At 44.6% G+C, this 15,585-nt stretch overlaps 1 long non-coding RNA gene across 1 annotated transcript in view; it reads right to left on the bottom strand.

The window, feature by feature from the left end:
- Window positions 1-892: 892 nt before the first annotated feature.
- The window catches only part of LOC135563687 (uncharacterized), a 126,102-nt gene continuing 111,409 nt past the window's right edge, over window positions 893-15,585 (bottom strand). Inside the window, exon 3 of the long non-coding RNA XR_010460438.1 lies at window positions 893-997. This is a non-coding gene — a long non-coding RNA (uncharacterized LOC135563687). The remainder of the gene's footprint in view (window positions 998-15,585) is intronic.

Below are 15,585 nucleotides of genomic sequence, written 5' to 3'. Positions count from 1 at the left end.
ATTCCTGCCATTTTGGTAACAGAAACAAGCCGGTTCATATACAGTCATGGTTCTTAACTGACAGAAGCATGATAAATCTATCCAATTGTAAAGATACATAATAACGTTGAAAATGAACAGAAAATCAATTAACTTATAACATATAACTAGTTACCCATCCTGAGTTTGTCAACATTTCTTATCCCTGCGTGACATTACTGAAAGCCTGTATGCCAAGTGACATCAGCCGATTCCAAAGTACTATTATATCCAAGTCTAAACCAACATGAAATGTCCTTTTGACAGAAAGGGTAAATACTTATCATTCATTCTTAACCCAAGTATCAACTTGTACTCTCAAGCCTTTAATTATAATCCTGTAATTTTCATTTAGGCTGTCTGCATGAAACTACATTTCATGAATTATTTAGCTGGTTATGCTCTTTTCCCAAAGGAAACTAGACTCTCTCTCTCTATAAGAACCTGAAAGGCAGAGAAAAAGAAGAACCACATATGCCTTCACCTCTGTATCTAGGGCCAGAGAGGAATGTAGAAGACTTTGTTGACGTCTTCACTTGTAGTCACATGGGGCTTTCTTAGCTTCAGCTCAAACCTTTAGAGGAACCAAAGCCTTTCAAAAGAATGAAATACAACCAATGGCTTAGATGTGGTGGGGATTCCTTGACTTAAAACTTACTGTGCAGGACTTTCATATCGTGGAGCATATAACAACATCAGATAACAAGATGTCAACAGTAGGGGCATCAAACCCAGCCACAAGAGACTGCAGGCAGAGATTCATCCACCTGAATTCTCAGCTACACCACGGAGCCACGTGAGGCGCTCAGTACAAAATGGAGGTAAGTGTGAGAAGTAAGTGCGATGTGAGGGGCCAGAGCTGCTCTTACCAGTCTCGTGAAGAGGGGAACTCCTAAATGCCAGAGGTGCTCGTTGAGCAGCCCGCTGTACACCACGTTCCCGAAGACAGCAATACTTCCTGATTTACACAACGTGTTTCCTACAGGGACAGAAACAGAGAGGAGAGAAACACAGAGTCATTAAAATGGACTACACTATACTCCAGCAATGTACTCGGCTTTATTAGCAAGATTGGAAATTTAAATCAGAGGAAATCATTGCACAGCCACAGAAATTGAAATAAAAGAAAGAAATAAGAAATATAATAGAGAGCACCACATTGATTGTTATGAATATTGATTTCAGAGGTTTATGATGGACAGGGAAATGTAGCTGCTGTGAAATCGATAGCACAAGTACATGTGTTTCAACTGCAGATGGCGGAACCTCCAGCTAGCCTAATGAGATGCTTACAGTGATAACATCAGTGTGTAACGATCAGAGGTGTGCTGAAGGAGAGATCTGTCAGAGAAAGTCTGTACAAAGCCACCCATGACAGTGCCTCATACAGTATGTTACATACAGCTCTGGTTAGTCCTTGTTCCATCAACACAGGAAGTCAAACTCCTTGACCCTCGAACTCCCGTTCCCTCCATCCTCCACCCCCTTAGTCGCATTACCACCCCCATTAGCACACTCTCCATGTGAGGACAGTCAGACCACAACATTGGCAACCCTGTATGAGACATGTAAGCCCGGCCCTCGGCCCTCCGCCTCCAGCCCTGGCCACAGTGACACGGCTGCTGTGTATGAAGAGCTTCTGCCTGGAGAGGAGAGAACCACTCTTAAGTTAGGCCCCTGCAGCAGCTGAGGAGCCAGCCCACACACTAACACTAAGGTCCCCACAACATATGATTTACACACACACACTACTACATGTCCCCAAGTATAATGAACGCAGGTCCCCGTTGTAATTTCTGCACAAAGGAATGCTGCAAAGGGGAGGTGGGGGAAACTGGAAGCAGTGCTGACAAGCAACACATGCATTATTTAAAAACAAAAGTAAAAAATGCCCATTAAAGTGTCAGTGGTGCTCTCGGCGGCTGGCGGTGGAGGTGGCTAGGGCGCGGTGTGTGTATTACTGTTATTAATGGGCCAGGCGTGGGGGGCATTGCTACGCTGTGATTGCTTTGCTGTTGCCATCCAGGGTTCACGCAATTTTTTTCACCCATTCTTTTCAAGAGCGTGTGTGCAAATGTGTGTCTGTGAGAGAGAGAGAGAGAGAGAGAGAGAGAGAGAGAGAGAGAGAGAGAGAGCTAGAGAGAGAGAGAGAGATACACTGCAGGCCGGGAGCAGCGTCAATGAGCTCCTACTGCTAATTAAGAGGGACCTTCCCCAGCGAGTAGCAGCACAAGTGTTTCTATCATCCTCTGATACAGTGTCATGTTCTTCCTAAATACAGTGGGCTGGGGATGGGGTGGACATATTGGAAATAAGTACATAGCACTTCACTATGCAGCATGAGATAAAGGGTTACTGTTACTGACAGTAGCCCTTATTACTACAGTCAACCTTTAACTGCCTCAATCTCCAACACATGTTCCAGTCATACCTTTAACTGCCTCAGTCTCCAACACATGTTACAGTCAACCTTTAACTGCCTCAGTCTCCAACACATGTTACAGTCAACCTTTAACTGCCTCAGTCTCCAACACATGTTACAGTCATACCTTTAACTGCCTCAGTCTCCAACACATGTTACAGTCAACCTTTAACTGCCTCAGTCTCCAACACGTTACAGTCATACCTTTGGAGTACAGAAAGATGATGTAATACTTCTCTGAGAAGAAAGAAGACAACATTGTGTTCTTGTGACCACAAAGTGTTGGCTCTCTCCTCAGTTCTGACACCACTTCACTACAGAGGAATTTAAAGTGTAGGGAAAATCAAGCAATCAAGCAATCAATACAGTATCCCTCTAGCTACATATTCATAAACAGAGGAAGGCTCGAGGCAGTTCATGTCACATTCTTCTCTGTAACTGCCTCTGAAATGCAGCCAGAAAGTAAGGTGCTAAAAAACATTTGATTTCAACTCATAGTTCCACTATTTAAAAAGAGCATGTGGAGCATTTCTTCCATTTAATAACATGTGTTCATTCTTTAATCTGGTGACATGTGGTTATTGGTCCGTCTGTGTTAAAGAGTTGATATTCTGTTTTTGGTGCCCATGTCTTTTTTCTGTTAGGTCCTCTCAGCAGTTGTGTGCTTCTATCTTATCTGCAGACTCAACATTATCGAGGCCAACCTCTGATTAATTATTAATTGTGTGATTAAAATGTAGAAAAGGAGGTGTGTGTGTGTGTGGGGGGGGGGTAGGAGAGAGGCAGGCAGGGAGGGGTTGGGTTGGGTAGCAGCCTGTATCCTTTCTACATCATTGGTGTCGGTCTCCACAATGTTATTATCCAGACCTTCAAATTACATTTTTCATCGCTATCTTTATATATGTTTTGTTACATATCAGAACAGGGCATTTGACAGGAAGCTTCTAACAGAGCGTAATGGTCAAGGCACATGTGATGGTGATGGGGTGGTGGGTGTTGTTTTATTAAGTGAGTGATGCCGTCTCTTCAGTGTGCCTGGCGTGATCCTCCTCTGGATCGGTATGTGACTCCCCCTTTCATCTCAGAGTCACACACACAGAAAGACATCATGAGGGATTTGGAGCCCAACACTTCCCTGTCAGACTACAAGCAGCATCAGCCATGTGTAGCTTACTTCACCAAATGAGGACCTAAAGAAAAATCCCAGAAAAATGTGTACCGCTCACTACAAACCATAAGCAGTACATGCAGTGTAGTAGTCGTCATTTGTAGCACAATACAAAGCATTGAATGAAGTAAAAAAGAAAAGAAAATGTATCTGTCAATTATTGTCAAAAGTGTTTGCAATAGTTTAGGTGTTGGGTGAGATTTATTTTAATGAACCAAACGTGCAGTGTTTATCTGCTTATGAGTGAGTGTGTGTGTGTGTGTGTGTGTGTCCTTCCCTGGCCACTGCTCTCACATGTGTTCCCCTGACAATGCAGATGAAGGTGGGGAGCTGGAGCACAGAGCTCCAGAGCGATGCAGCTCGGAGATCCTTGTTTCTAGCGACGAGGCACATTGCTGCAATGCAATAAGGGCAAACAACACTCTTAATAATTCAGGGCATGATACCGTGAGGGGGGATGGGTGGGGCAGAGAAGCCTTAGAGTACCGCAGAATGGCTCATTTAGCCCCTGCCACACATTATTAAAGTTCTATCGAACCCCCTCCTGAGTCCTTCCTCAAGTCTTATCCCCCTTCCTCATTCCAAAAGCCTGCGAGGTAACCAATAAGAGCTAGCAACATTTATAAACAACAAAGTACCCTGCACCTTGGAGGAGGTAAACAATGGTGTTCCTCTTAATCTCCTTTTTTCCGTGCTCTCCGTGAGTCCTCAGGTCCAGAATTTGTCATTGCTTTATCCTGTTTGCACTGTAGTCCACAGAGCCTTCTCTTTCCGGATTATGTTCTTCCTCAGCTATGCCCATGGATGCAGAAACATGTGGGGAATGATGCTTGCATGGAATCCGTTGGAGTAATAGAATAGTCCTCCTGTGTTAATGACGTATGATGGCATTGCTCTGGACATGTTCAAAGAATGATAATAGTACTTAATAAGAAAGAAGATTTCTGCTCCAATGTTCTTTCCCTGTTCTACATTAAAATAGGTTGACGCTGAGATAAGATAGGCTTGTCTACACAATTGCTCCAAAATAATACAGTTGGATTCAGATCAAAAGCAATGCATTGGAGAATTTTAAACAAAACATGTTTTCCTTTTTTCATGTCAATCACATAAAATAAGTATTACAAAATGCAGATTGCTACCATGTAATTACTAATTAAATGCCAGAGAACAATGCACTGGCTATAAAATAATCCGATAGTGACAGGTGCAGTATACACTGCTGCAGGGTCCTCTTAAATCATAACAAATGTTTCCTGAGAGTGCAACATATGCCGCCACATATGCAAAATGCAGCTAACCAGGGAGAAAAGAAAAGCCTGCCCATGAAAGTCAGAGGCGTTATGTTAGACATAGAGTTTGATGATAGACCTTGTAAATCAGTGCAGCTGGAATAGCCAGCCAGCCAGTCAGTCAGCCAGTGTGACTCTTTCTATCTCTTTCTCTATTTCTGCCTGCCATTTTAGCTGCTCAACACAGAGGTCCCATTTTCTTCAAAGATATGTAAATTAGCCACGTTGGCTCCTGTTGTAGGGCTGATCTGGTCTGATCCTAACAGTGAAACCTACCTACGTACTAAACTGTACCACAGGCCTCCCGCCACCCTCCCTCCCTCCTCCAGGAACCCAGCGGTATGAAGAAAGAACGAGGTCCCTGAGGTATTCCTCCTCTCATAACACCAGCCCTGTTAATAGATGAGTCATTACATTCAAAGTGAACAATTATTTTAATACCATAACATATAAAAAAGAAAAACGAATAAAGGCAGATATATAGGCAGCATATATTGTAGCTTGCATAGCGCCTATGAACTTTGATCAGAGCTAATGTAGTTATTGTGTCACATAGAGGTGGTAGGGCCAGCGGAGGGAGGGAGGCTCCAGTTGTAGCGTGTTCTCCTCAGATAGCTCCAGCTACAGTAAAAGCCATCTCCTCTCCTTTTCTTTTCCTTCCCCTTTGCTCTCCTCTCCTCTAATCTCCTCTCCTGTCCTCTCCCCTCCTCTACTCTCCTCTCCTCTATTCTCCTCTCCCGTCCTCTACTCTCCTCTCCCGTCCTCTACTCTCTTCTCTCCTCTCCCGTCCTCTACTCTCTTCTCTCCTCTCCCGTCCTCTACTCTCCTCTCCTCTCCCGTCCTCTACAATCCTCTCCTCTCCCGTCCTCTACAATCCTCTCCTCCCCAGTCCTCTACAGTTCTCTCCTCTCCTCTCCTCTCCTCTCCTCTCCTCTCCTCTCCTCTCCTCTCTCCTCTCCTCTCTCTCCTCTCCTCTCTCTCCTCTCCTCTCCTCTCCTCTCCTCACCCCTTCTCCCCCCTCTCCTCTCCTCCTCTGCCCTCCCCTCCTCCGCTCTACTCTCCCCTCCTCCCCTCTCACCCATTCTCCTCTCCTCCCACCCCTTCTCCCCTCCTCTCCTTTCCCCTCATCTCACCCCTTCTCCCCTCCTCGCCTCTACTCTCACATCCTCTCCAATTCTCTCCTCTCCTGTCCTTGTGCATTATGAATGGAGCCATGTTCAGTCACGGACTGGCTGCACTTTCTGAACTTTCGCTGAGTAAGTTCTACTGGCTCCTCTACTCTTTAATCATTCCCCATTAGAGCAGAGGCCTATTGACTTCCAGTATGGAGATGAATAAGGCTGTAGCACCAGCACCAGCCATATCTGGCTGCAGGCAGGAAGGAAGGGATTCACAGCACTAATAACAAGCCTGGGCCACAGACCCAGACACAGAAACAGACCCAGACACAGACCCAGATCCAGACACAGACAAAGACCCAGACACAGCTGATGAAGAGCACTGGATCTGGGGAGGAGGAGGAGGAGAGTCTCTGATGGTGGATGACATCAGTGTCATCAGCACTGGAACTGATATTGATTTAGTAGCCTTCAAATCTATTACTGACGTCATCACCTTCATCTTCATCACCCTTCGTCATCTGAGGATAAGAATTTACTTGGCAGCCAACAATAAAACTAATCAATAAATCAATTAACTATTCAATTGAAACTATTGAGAATGAAATATTTGACAAGCATTCACATTTTTGGGAGCTTTTTAAAAATGTTTTATTCAAAACTGCAGGAGAATTCTTGAGGTCCTGGCAATTGGAGAGAACTGGGAGAGACACCAGTGGATGGAGATGCAGCACATATGTCTCTATGTCTCCACTGTAGCCTGTGTTAAGGTGGACTGGTCCACTCAGTAGAATGGAGTTATGATGAAGGGCCTTTAGGATTGCATCAGACTATTGATTGATAGCAGCACTGAGAGACGTGGTTTACCATCGTTATAAACAACCTTTTTGTGAAGTACAGTTTGTGGAAACAAATTATTTTATTTAGTAGATTTTTGGATTTGACTGTTGAATAATTTATGGCTACACAACCCTTGGCACGGGGAGCGAGAAAACCCCCACAAAGAGCACATATCAAATGCTATCATATACAGGCCTGCATACTTGAATGCTTTCTCTTTCCAATAGATTTTTTCCCACTCAACCTCCATCGGCTCTGCTTTGTCAACATCAGTTGAGTGAGAAGTTCCCTGGGCCAGAAAATCTCCTGTAATCTGCCAGACTTTTCTGCCATGTAGCACACTTGTTTTCCTATATCCCTCTAAGTGTTATTGAGTCTGCAAACTCTGACATTGTTTTATCATTTTGGATCCAGTATCTGGGTGAAATGCCCAGTAGGGCTGTTTGAATTACTTGAGCTGTGGTGAATATTATGCCAGATGTATTCCTCACCCAGATGCTCTGTATTAATTCATGGATAAATGACAGAATGATGGCTATGGAAACAAATGCAATGTATGTTTCAGATCAATTAATAATTCAATGAATTCACATCAGATCTTTTTCAGATCTGATTAGTCAAAAGACCAATTAGTGAAAAGAAGATCAGAATTGGGTTACCTGTGTAAACACAGCCTATTTGATCTATTTATGTCCTTGGTCAGGGGCTGATGACAAGTGTCTGTTTAAGAGCCCTTGTGGAAAAAAGGTGGATAGCATCAGTAATCCTGCACTGAGGAAATACTCTAGCAGCAGCTCACACAGTGGGGGAGGTGGAGGAGGTGGGGGGTCTATAAAATATCAAAGCAGATCGATTAGCCTGACCTCATACCATATCCATGTTGTGCAGCGAGGGAGGGAGCCATACAGGGTCAAATCAGGTCAAGGAACAAAACAAAGCAAGCCCAATGATATTTTTCAGATTTTTGGCATAGGTTATTTTGTTAATAACGATAGAATAAATCCTATTTTCACCTATTTTGTGGGAAAATTCATCCAAACTAGCATTATTGTCATTCTCACTTGTACCGAAGACAAACTGTGATTGCTACAGTGCCGCAGCAGTCGTTCCTTCCTGAAAAATAAAAAAGAATCACCAGGGATGATGGCTCTCACATCGTGTTCCACATTCGTGTTGTCTAGTATCAGCTTTATAAAGACCATGGCCCACTCAATTGCACTCCAGAGGCAGAAGCTTACTAACTGAAGAGAAACCAGGTCAACTGATAGGGGAATTGTATTGTTATCTTTATATGTGCGCCGCAGATACAGTGGTGGAACTCTTGTTAGCGACTCTGCCGTTTACAAAGCAATCAGGCTGGGTTATCGACACGGGAGGAGCGGCACTAACCTACAGTAATCCACTCCATGTTTGCTAATGAACGGCTGCGCGGCTTGGTGCCCTGGCTATAGCTACGCCACGGACGGAGACTGAAGATGGAGAGAGCTCCAGAATAAACAGGAACAGGGGAGAGGGTGGAGGGACAGGGGTCTGGGGTATGGGAGGGGGAGGATGTTGCCCTGTCTTGACATCCCATCATGAGACCCCTTGGCTGGGCCGGTCGGGAGGGGAGGGAGGGAGGGGAGGCTTGCTGCTGCTTGCTGGCGATGCAGAGTCTGTTTGCTGTGCATCCATCAACCTCTGTGTCCTGCCGAGGAGGCGATCGATACACAACACAAAAGCTCATTGATGACAGACAGCTCTTGACAAACATATAGCATTTTTTCTGTCTAGTATAGCAATAATCTCCAAGGTCAGTGTGAGTCATTCAAGACGGTGGAGACACAAGGAGCTCATGCGAAGCGCCGTGAGACGGCTTCTTATGGGCTGAAACAAAGGGATTGCACTGATGTATTTTAGTATCTATTTTACTTCTTGGCACATTGTTAGGCTCCACATTACAAAGAGGAAGGAGAGGCACTGTGAACATGACAATTGGCGAAACTGTCATGCACTGTCAATCACTGACAGCAAAACCCCAAGGACAATCCACAGACCAGGAAGCTAATGGCTACAGATCATTGGTTGCTGTTGCTTTGAACGTGACATACTGTAAACCATCGGAACCCGCCACTGTTGATCTAAAAGGAATTTAGACCTTTCAAAACACAGTCTCACACTGAATATAATATACTGTACATAGATCTAAAGTCCCCATTCAAGCCCTTACTTCCCTCTCCCCACCTCTCCAATCCACTCAGACCCGGCGCCAGGATAAAGTGACCAAGGGGGCAGTTGAAATCAGCGAGGGGGCACAATTTTGGGGGGTTCTTGCATTGCAATTATATTGAATTCTGCTTATATCATGCTACACCACAATAAACATAAAGTTCAAATGCCATGACAAGTAGGCTACAGATTTCGTGCCAATCTCTGCTGGACATCACATTACACACTAAAGCAAAGCCGTTTTAGTGATGAATATAGGCTACAAGGTAGATAATAGGGCAATTCATCTATTACAAACAGCCTATCTAACACACAGCTGTCTTACCAAAACAATGCAAACTAAATGCTGAAAGTAGTAGCCTAGTTATTCATGCATGCAAACAAAAACACAGAAAAAATTGCGAATGTGAACGAGTGGGAACAGAACAAAACAGCGATACCAAGTAAACAAAATATCAGATGAATAAAGGCATGACACAATCTATAATTAGGCCAGTTATATTAACAGTAAACAAACACAGTAAAGAAAAGGTGAATGGAGATCCAGATAACCAAAACAGCCTACTGTAACGGCATTCCTCCTCCTCTTCTGAGGAGGAGTAGCGAGAAAGATCAGAGGACCAATGCGCAGCGTGGTAAGTGTACATAACGTTTATTTAAAGACATAAACTGAACTCTGCAAAACAATAAACGTGAAACGAACAAAACCGAAACAGTACCGTGTGGCAACAAACACTCACACGGAAACAAACACCCACCACTCAAAAGTGAAACCCAGGCTACCTAAGTATGATTCTCAATCAGAGACAACTAACGACACCTGCCTCTGATTGAGAACCATACTAGGCTGAACTCAAAACCCCAACATAGAAAAACACACATAGACTGCCCACCCCAACTCACGCCCTGACCATACTAAATAAAGACAAAACAAAGGAAATAAAGGTCAGAACGTGACAGTACCCCCCCCCCCCCAAGGTGCGGACTTCGGGAGCAAAACCTGAACCTATAGGGGAGGGTCTGGGTGGGCGTCTGTCCGCGGTGGTGGCTCTTGCGCGGGACTTGGACCCCACTTCACCACAGTTTTTCTCCGCCTCATTGTCCGCCTCCGTGGCCTCTTAAACACGGCGACCCTCGCCGCCGACCATGGACTGGGGACCCTAGAAATGGGTCCCGAATGGACAGGACATTCCGGCAGTGCCGGACAGGCGGGAGACTCCGGCAGCTCTGGAGTGAATGGCGATTCTGGCATCGCCTGGCTGACTGACGGCTCTGGCGGCTCCTGGCTGACTGACGGCTCTGGCTATGCACACACACTGGAGAAACTGTGCACTCCACCGCATAACACGGTGCCTGCCCGGTCCCTCTCTCTCTCCGGTAAGCACGGGAAGTTGGCGCAGGTCTCCTACCTGGCTTCGCCATACTCCCCGTGTGCCTCCCCCAAGAGATTTTTGGGGCTGCCTCGCGGGCTTCCAGCCGCGCCGCCGTGCTGCCTCCTCATACCAGCGCCTCTCTGCCTTCGCTGCCTCCAGCTCTGCTTTGGGGCGGCAATATTCCCCTGGCTGTGCCCAGGGTCCTTTGCCGCCCAGAATCTCCTCCCATGTCCAGGAGTCCTGCGTTCTTTGCCGCTGCTGCTGCTGCCCTTTACCACGCTGCTTGGTCCTTTGTTGGTGGGTGTAGAAAATAGAAAAACACACATAGACTGCCCACCCCAACTCACGCCCTGACCATACTAAATAAAGACAAAACAAAGGAAATAAAGGTCAGAAAGTGACACCTACAGCCTATTACTGTGAGATGCAGACATGCACAGCTGTCTTGCCAAACAAATATGCCTATAGGCCCGCTTCAGACATGGAAAACCATGCAGCTCATGAGTACAGCAACATGTTGTGATATGGCACAATGCACGTTTTTGTATCAAATTCTGTCACATGGAATGACGCTGGAGAGACGACGCAGGTACGGGGAGTAAAACATTTACTAAATAATGGACATGGATCAAGACAGGAACAGCGTCAGCAAACAGGTAACACAAACAAAAGACAATCAATGCAGAAGCGGGGAACAGAGCTGGGGAACTGACAAATATAGGGGTGGTAATAACAGGTGATGAGTGAGTCCAGGTGAGTCCAATATCGCTGAAGCGCGTAATGAGGGAAGGCAGGTGTGCGTAATGGATGGAAGGAGTGCGTTATGCAGGGCAGCCTGGCGCCCTCAAGCGCCGGGGGGGGGGGAGCGGGAGCAGACATGACAAATTCGAAAACGTTTCCAATACGTACAGTTCCATTTACAACCACAAAAACCAATAGGCTACTAAGAAAACAATAATATAATGTATTTCTATGATGAAACATACCAATACTTAGCTATATTTTGGGTACGTCATTTGGGCTCTTGTTATATGGAATTATATTGAATTGTGCTTTTATCACATTATACCACAATAAACATTGAAGTTCAAATGCTTTTGACCAAGAAATGACAGGTTGGTGCGAGAATCTCCACTACGCTCTATCAGCACCATGGACAGCGCCTTACAAGATTATAATTAAAAAACAACCAGCTAGATTGATTCTTACCTTTTCAGAAGAGTCACATTTACATGTCCTTAAAAACAGCCTATAACTAACTACAAAAACACTCTTCCTTGTGTTTCGATCTGTAGCATATGCAAAACTTTATATTGTTGTATAAAAATTGTATTGTTGTTTTTTCTTTCCTAAAACAATAATTGTCGACCTCACAGTTTGGAGATTTGAATACTAAATACATTAGGGCATTGCATGCATAGGCCTATCTTACATTGTGGAATAATAGTGAAGGTATCAAAACTATGAAATAACACAAAAAAAGTGTAAAAGTGTAAAACAAATCAAAATATATTGTATATTTGAGATTCTTCAAAGTAGCCACCCTTTGCCTTGATGACAGCTTTGCACATTGTTGGCATTCTCTCAACAAAAAAACATATTTTTTTCCCAATATAAATTTGCCTGCATCTTTATGTGCTCTAATATCGTTTATTTGGGGCTAATTCTCTACCTGAGTAAGTGGAAACTCGAAACATTTGCTAGCTCACTAACTCTAAAGATAATACCCACTCATTGTAGCCATGTATTAATCTAAAGGTAGATTTAGATTTGAAAATTGTATACAATCGGAACGCTTTTCAAGTGGCTCACTTGACACAGCAGCAGGCCCCATAAAAGCAGGTACAGGAGTCAGACACTTTCATTACAGGAGTCATGAGGATAATGTACATTACTGTTTGACCAAATCATGGTTTTAGCCTCATAAAAAATAGGACGTTTTTAGTAAGGTGAATGAATGTGCAGCCCACACCGATGAAACCAATACATTTTTTAACTCCCACAGCCAGCTGTCAAAAGGTTGAAAAATGTGACTAAATGGTCGCAGTCTGGAGCCCTGCCTTGTGGGATTTTCTGCCTTGAGGCATACTCTCTAACTTTCATTTTACTTCGACGAAAAAGGTCTCCACCTTCACAATCAACAGTAGTCTAGGCCAATGCTCCTCTCACTTTTTCTCTGTCCTCAGAAGCAAGGCAACCGTGACAATTTGGACAGCTAAAATATTTTTTAATCGTCTTTGTATTTATTTAATCTGCAGAATTTTGGCAAATACCGGTTAACAGAAACCTGCACCCCAATGGCTTTCCATAGCCCCCCTACCAGTGGAGGCTCCTCAGAGGAGGCAAGGGAGGACCATCCTCCTCAGTGAATGACATTTTCTTTTAAATAGTGAAACATTACATTTTTTATCCTTTTCAGACAAAAGTATACAAAATATATTCACGTCACCAAATAATTAATTCAAAATTCAAAAGGCACTCAAACATCTGAGCTATCTTTGTCGCAGGTGCATGGTAACAGTTTAAAACCTGCACACTGTTCTTGCTAGTATCACTGCTCTCTATTAAGCTTTACATATCGGCCTCAAGGCCTTGAGTTTCAGACGAAGGCCTTGAGGCCGATACGTAAATACAAAATAATTGATTAAAACACACTGTTATGTAATGAAGGTCTACAGTAGCCTCAGCAGCACTCTGTACGATAGCACTGTGGTGTAGCCGGAGAACAGCTAGCTTCTGTCCTCTGTGTACATTGACTTCAATAAAAAAACCTAAGAGGCTCATGGTTCTCACCCCCTTCCATAGACTTACACAGTAATTATGAGGACTTCCAGAGGACGTCCTCTTACAGCATGAACTGACATGTTGTCCACCAAATCAAAGGATCAGAGAATGAATCTAGAACTGGAATCATAAGCTACAGCTAGCTAGCACTGCAGTGCTACAATGGGGTGAGTAGCTGACTCAAAGAGAAAGAAGAGAGAGAAAGACAATGTAATGTATTGCCACTGGGGCCTGCCAGTGTAACTGCTAAACTGCTTGCTGCTGAATGTAAACTGTACACCTTGATTCTCTCGACCTGTGCACCAACGTTGTAAACTTTCATTCATAGGCTAGGTTGCAGCAATTTCATGATGGGTACAAGGAAAATATTAGTATCATGTAGTAGCCTAAATCAATGTTGTATTGAGCTGAGTGACTGGAGTATGAATGACAGTCATCCAATATGCTGTTATAGAAATAAGGCCATCTTAAACGGCACCGACAGCCACTGCCTCCTACACACACCCATTGTGCTGACAGAGCAGTGGAGATACAGATTTGAAGATAACCTGTCACTCAATCATTTAAACTTTTTTCTATTTTTATATAGGCACAAAACTAAAACTGAGGAGGCTCAGGTTTGAACTGAGGGTGCTAAGCCCGATTTTGCCCCCTCGTGGAGCAGGGTACGACTCCATTTTACCATAGTTATTATGGAGACTCAGACGGATAGAGAGAGAGCCACACATACATAACATGGGGACCTACAGGTGTGAGTTACGATGGAGACTTCCAGTCATAATAGAAGGCCAGGCTTCCCCCCCAGGCCATCCTGCCAGCTGGCCAGAGTGAGTGAGAGTGATGCCCGAGCGAGGCAGCCCCATTAGGGAAGTGCTGCCTGGTGGTGATCAGAGCTGAGCGCTAGCTAGGAGCGGTGCGCAGGCCGGGCAGGCTAGCTCAGGTAATTAAAGGCAAACCCAGGAAGGCAGGCAAAGCGGGGGCACCCAGATTTATGCGGCTCAATAATGCACACACTAAAGTCAGCCCGCCATCCAAAGGCACACTTTACTGCCAATCTTATGAAGCATTAGCTACCTCACCATGCTGATGCATTCCATCATTCTCTCACTCTCTCTCTCCTCTCGCTTACTCCCTCTCTCTTTCACTCTCTCGCTCCTACTCTCTCTCCAGCCTCTCCTCCCCGTCCCCAACCACACCTTTTCTCCCTTTCTCTTCATCCTGCCAATGGAGACAAGTGACACATAGGTTGTTCTTTTCTTCTTTAGTCACGTGGAGTTACGAGCCTATTGCAACGGAAACCAGGAAGGAACTTGAATGCCAGTAAGCCTACATTCCTTGATAATTCATACACATTTTTACAATAGGTAAATCAAATCAAATGAATTTATATAGCCCTTCGTACATCAGCTGTTATCTCAAAGTGCGGTACAGAAACCCAGCCTAAAACCCCAAACAGCAAGCAATGCAGGTGTAGAAGCACAGATAGTAACGTATAGTTATTTTTTTTAACAACTATGTGTGATATAATGCTGTTTCCTACAGGCAGTAAGTATTTTGACAAGCAATGTGAATACTGTCAAAAAGTCAAGAGTATGATCCTACAAATGAAGCTCCCAAGAGCCAATCTTCAAAATGAAGTAAGGTGCATGTGAGGCTATGGTCTATGAAACCTGTCAACCAGTACATCCATATACTGTAGGTTCCTTGTTATACAACCTGAGATATGAATGGTTCCCACTGCCCACCACATTGGAGTATGCCTGGGCAGTGATGTCAGTCTGACCAAGGCCCTCACATAAACATAGATAGAGACAGACTGACAGAGAGAGAACAAGGCCCTTTCCATCAACCATCTCCACAGATTAGACAGATAGCTCCAGTCAAACATAGATAGAGACAGAGAACAGCGAGGGAGAGAAGGGAGAAACAGAGAGAGAACAGTAGCCACTCCCCTATCAGCTCCTATTCCATCAACCATCTCCACAGATTAGACAGATAGCTGTAGACACACAGACATATCAGATGGACAATAGTCAGATAGTCCAACAGAGATAGAGACAGAGAACGGCGAGGGAGAGAAGGGAGAAACAGAGAGAGAACAGTAGCCACTCCCCTATCAGCTCCTATTCCATCAACCATCTCCACAGATTAGACAGATAGCTGTAGACACACAGACATATCAGATGGACAATAGTCAAATAGTCCAACAGAAAGAAAAAAACATAATAGAGACAGAATGAGAGACAGGCAGCCCAGTCCTCCAGAGGGGCACCAATGAAAAGGTGGGGATGGGCAGTCGGGCATACAGTAAATCATGGAGAAGCTACTCAATGGTGTAGCGCTACGGAGTATGGCTGCCGGG

Source organism: Oncorhynchus nerka, linkage group LG21, assembly GCF_034236695.1.
Source record: "Oncorhynchus nerka isolate Pitt River linkage group LG21, Oner_Uvic_2.0, whole genome shotgun sequence".
Lineage (NCBI taxonomy): Eukaryota > Metazoa > Chordata > Actinopteri > Salmoniformes > Salmonidae > Oncorhynchus > Oncorhynchus nerka.
The sequence above is the reverse complement of the archived record's forward strand: the minus strand, read 5'-3'. Positions and strand labels throughout refer to the sequence as shown.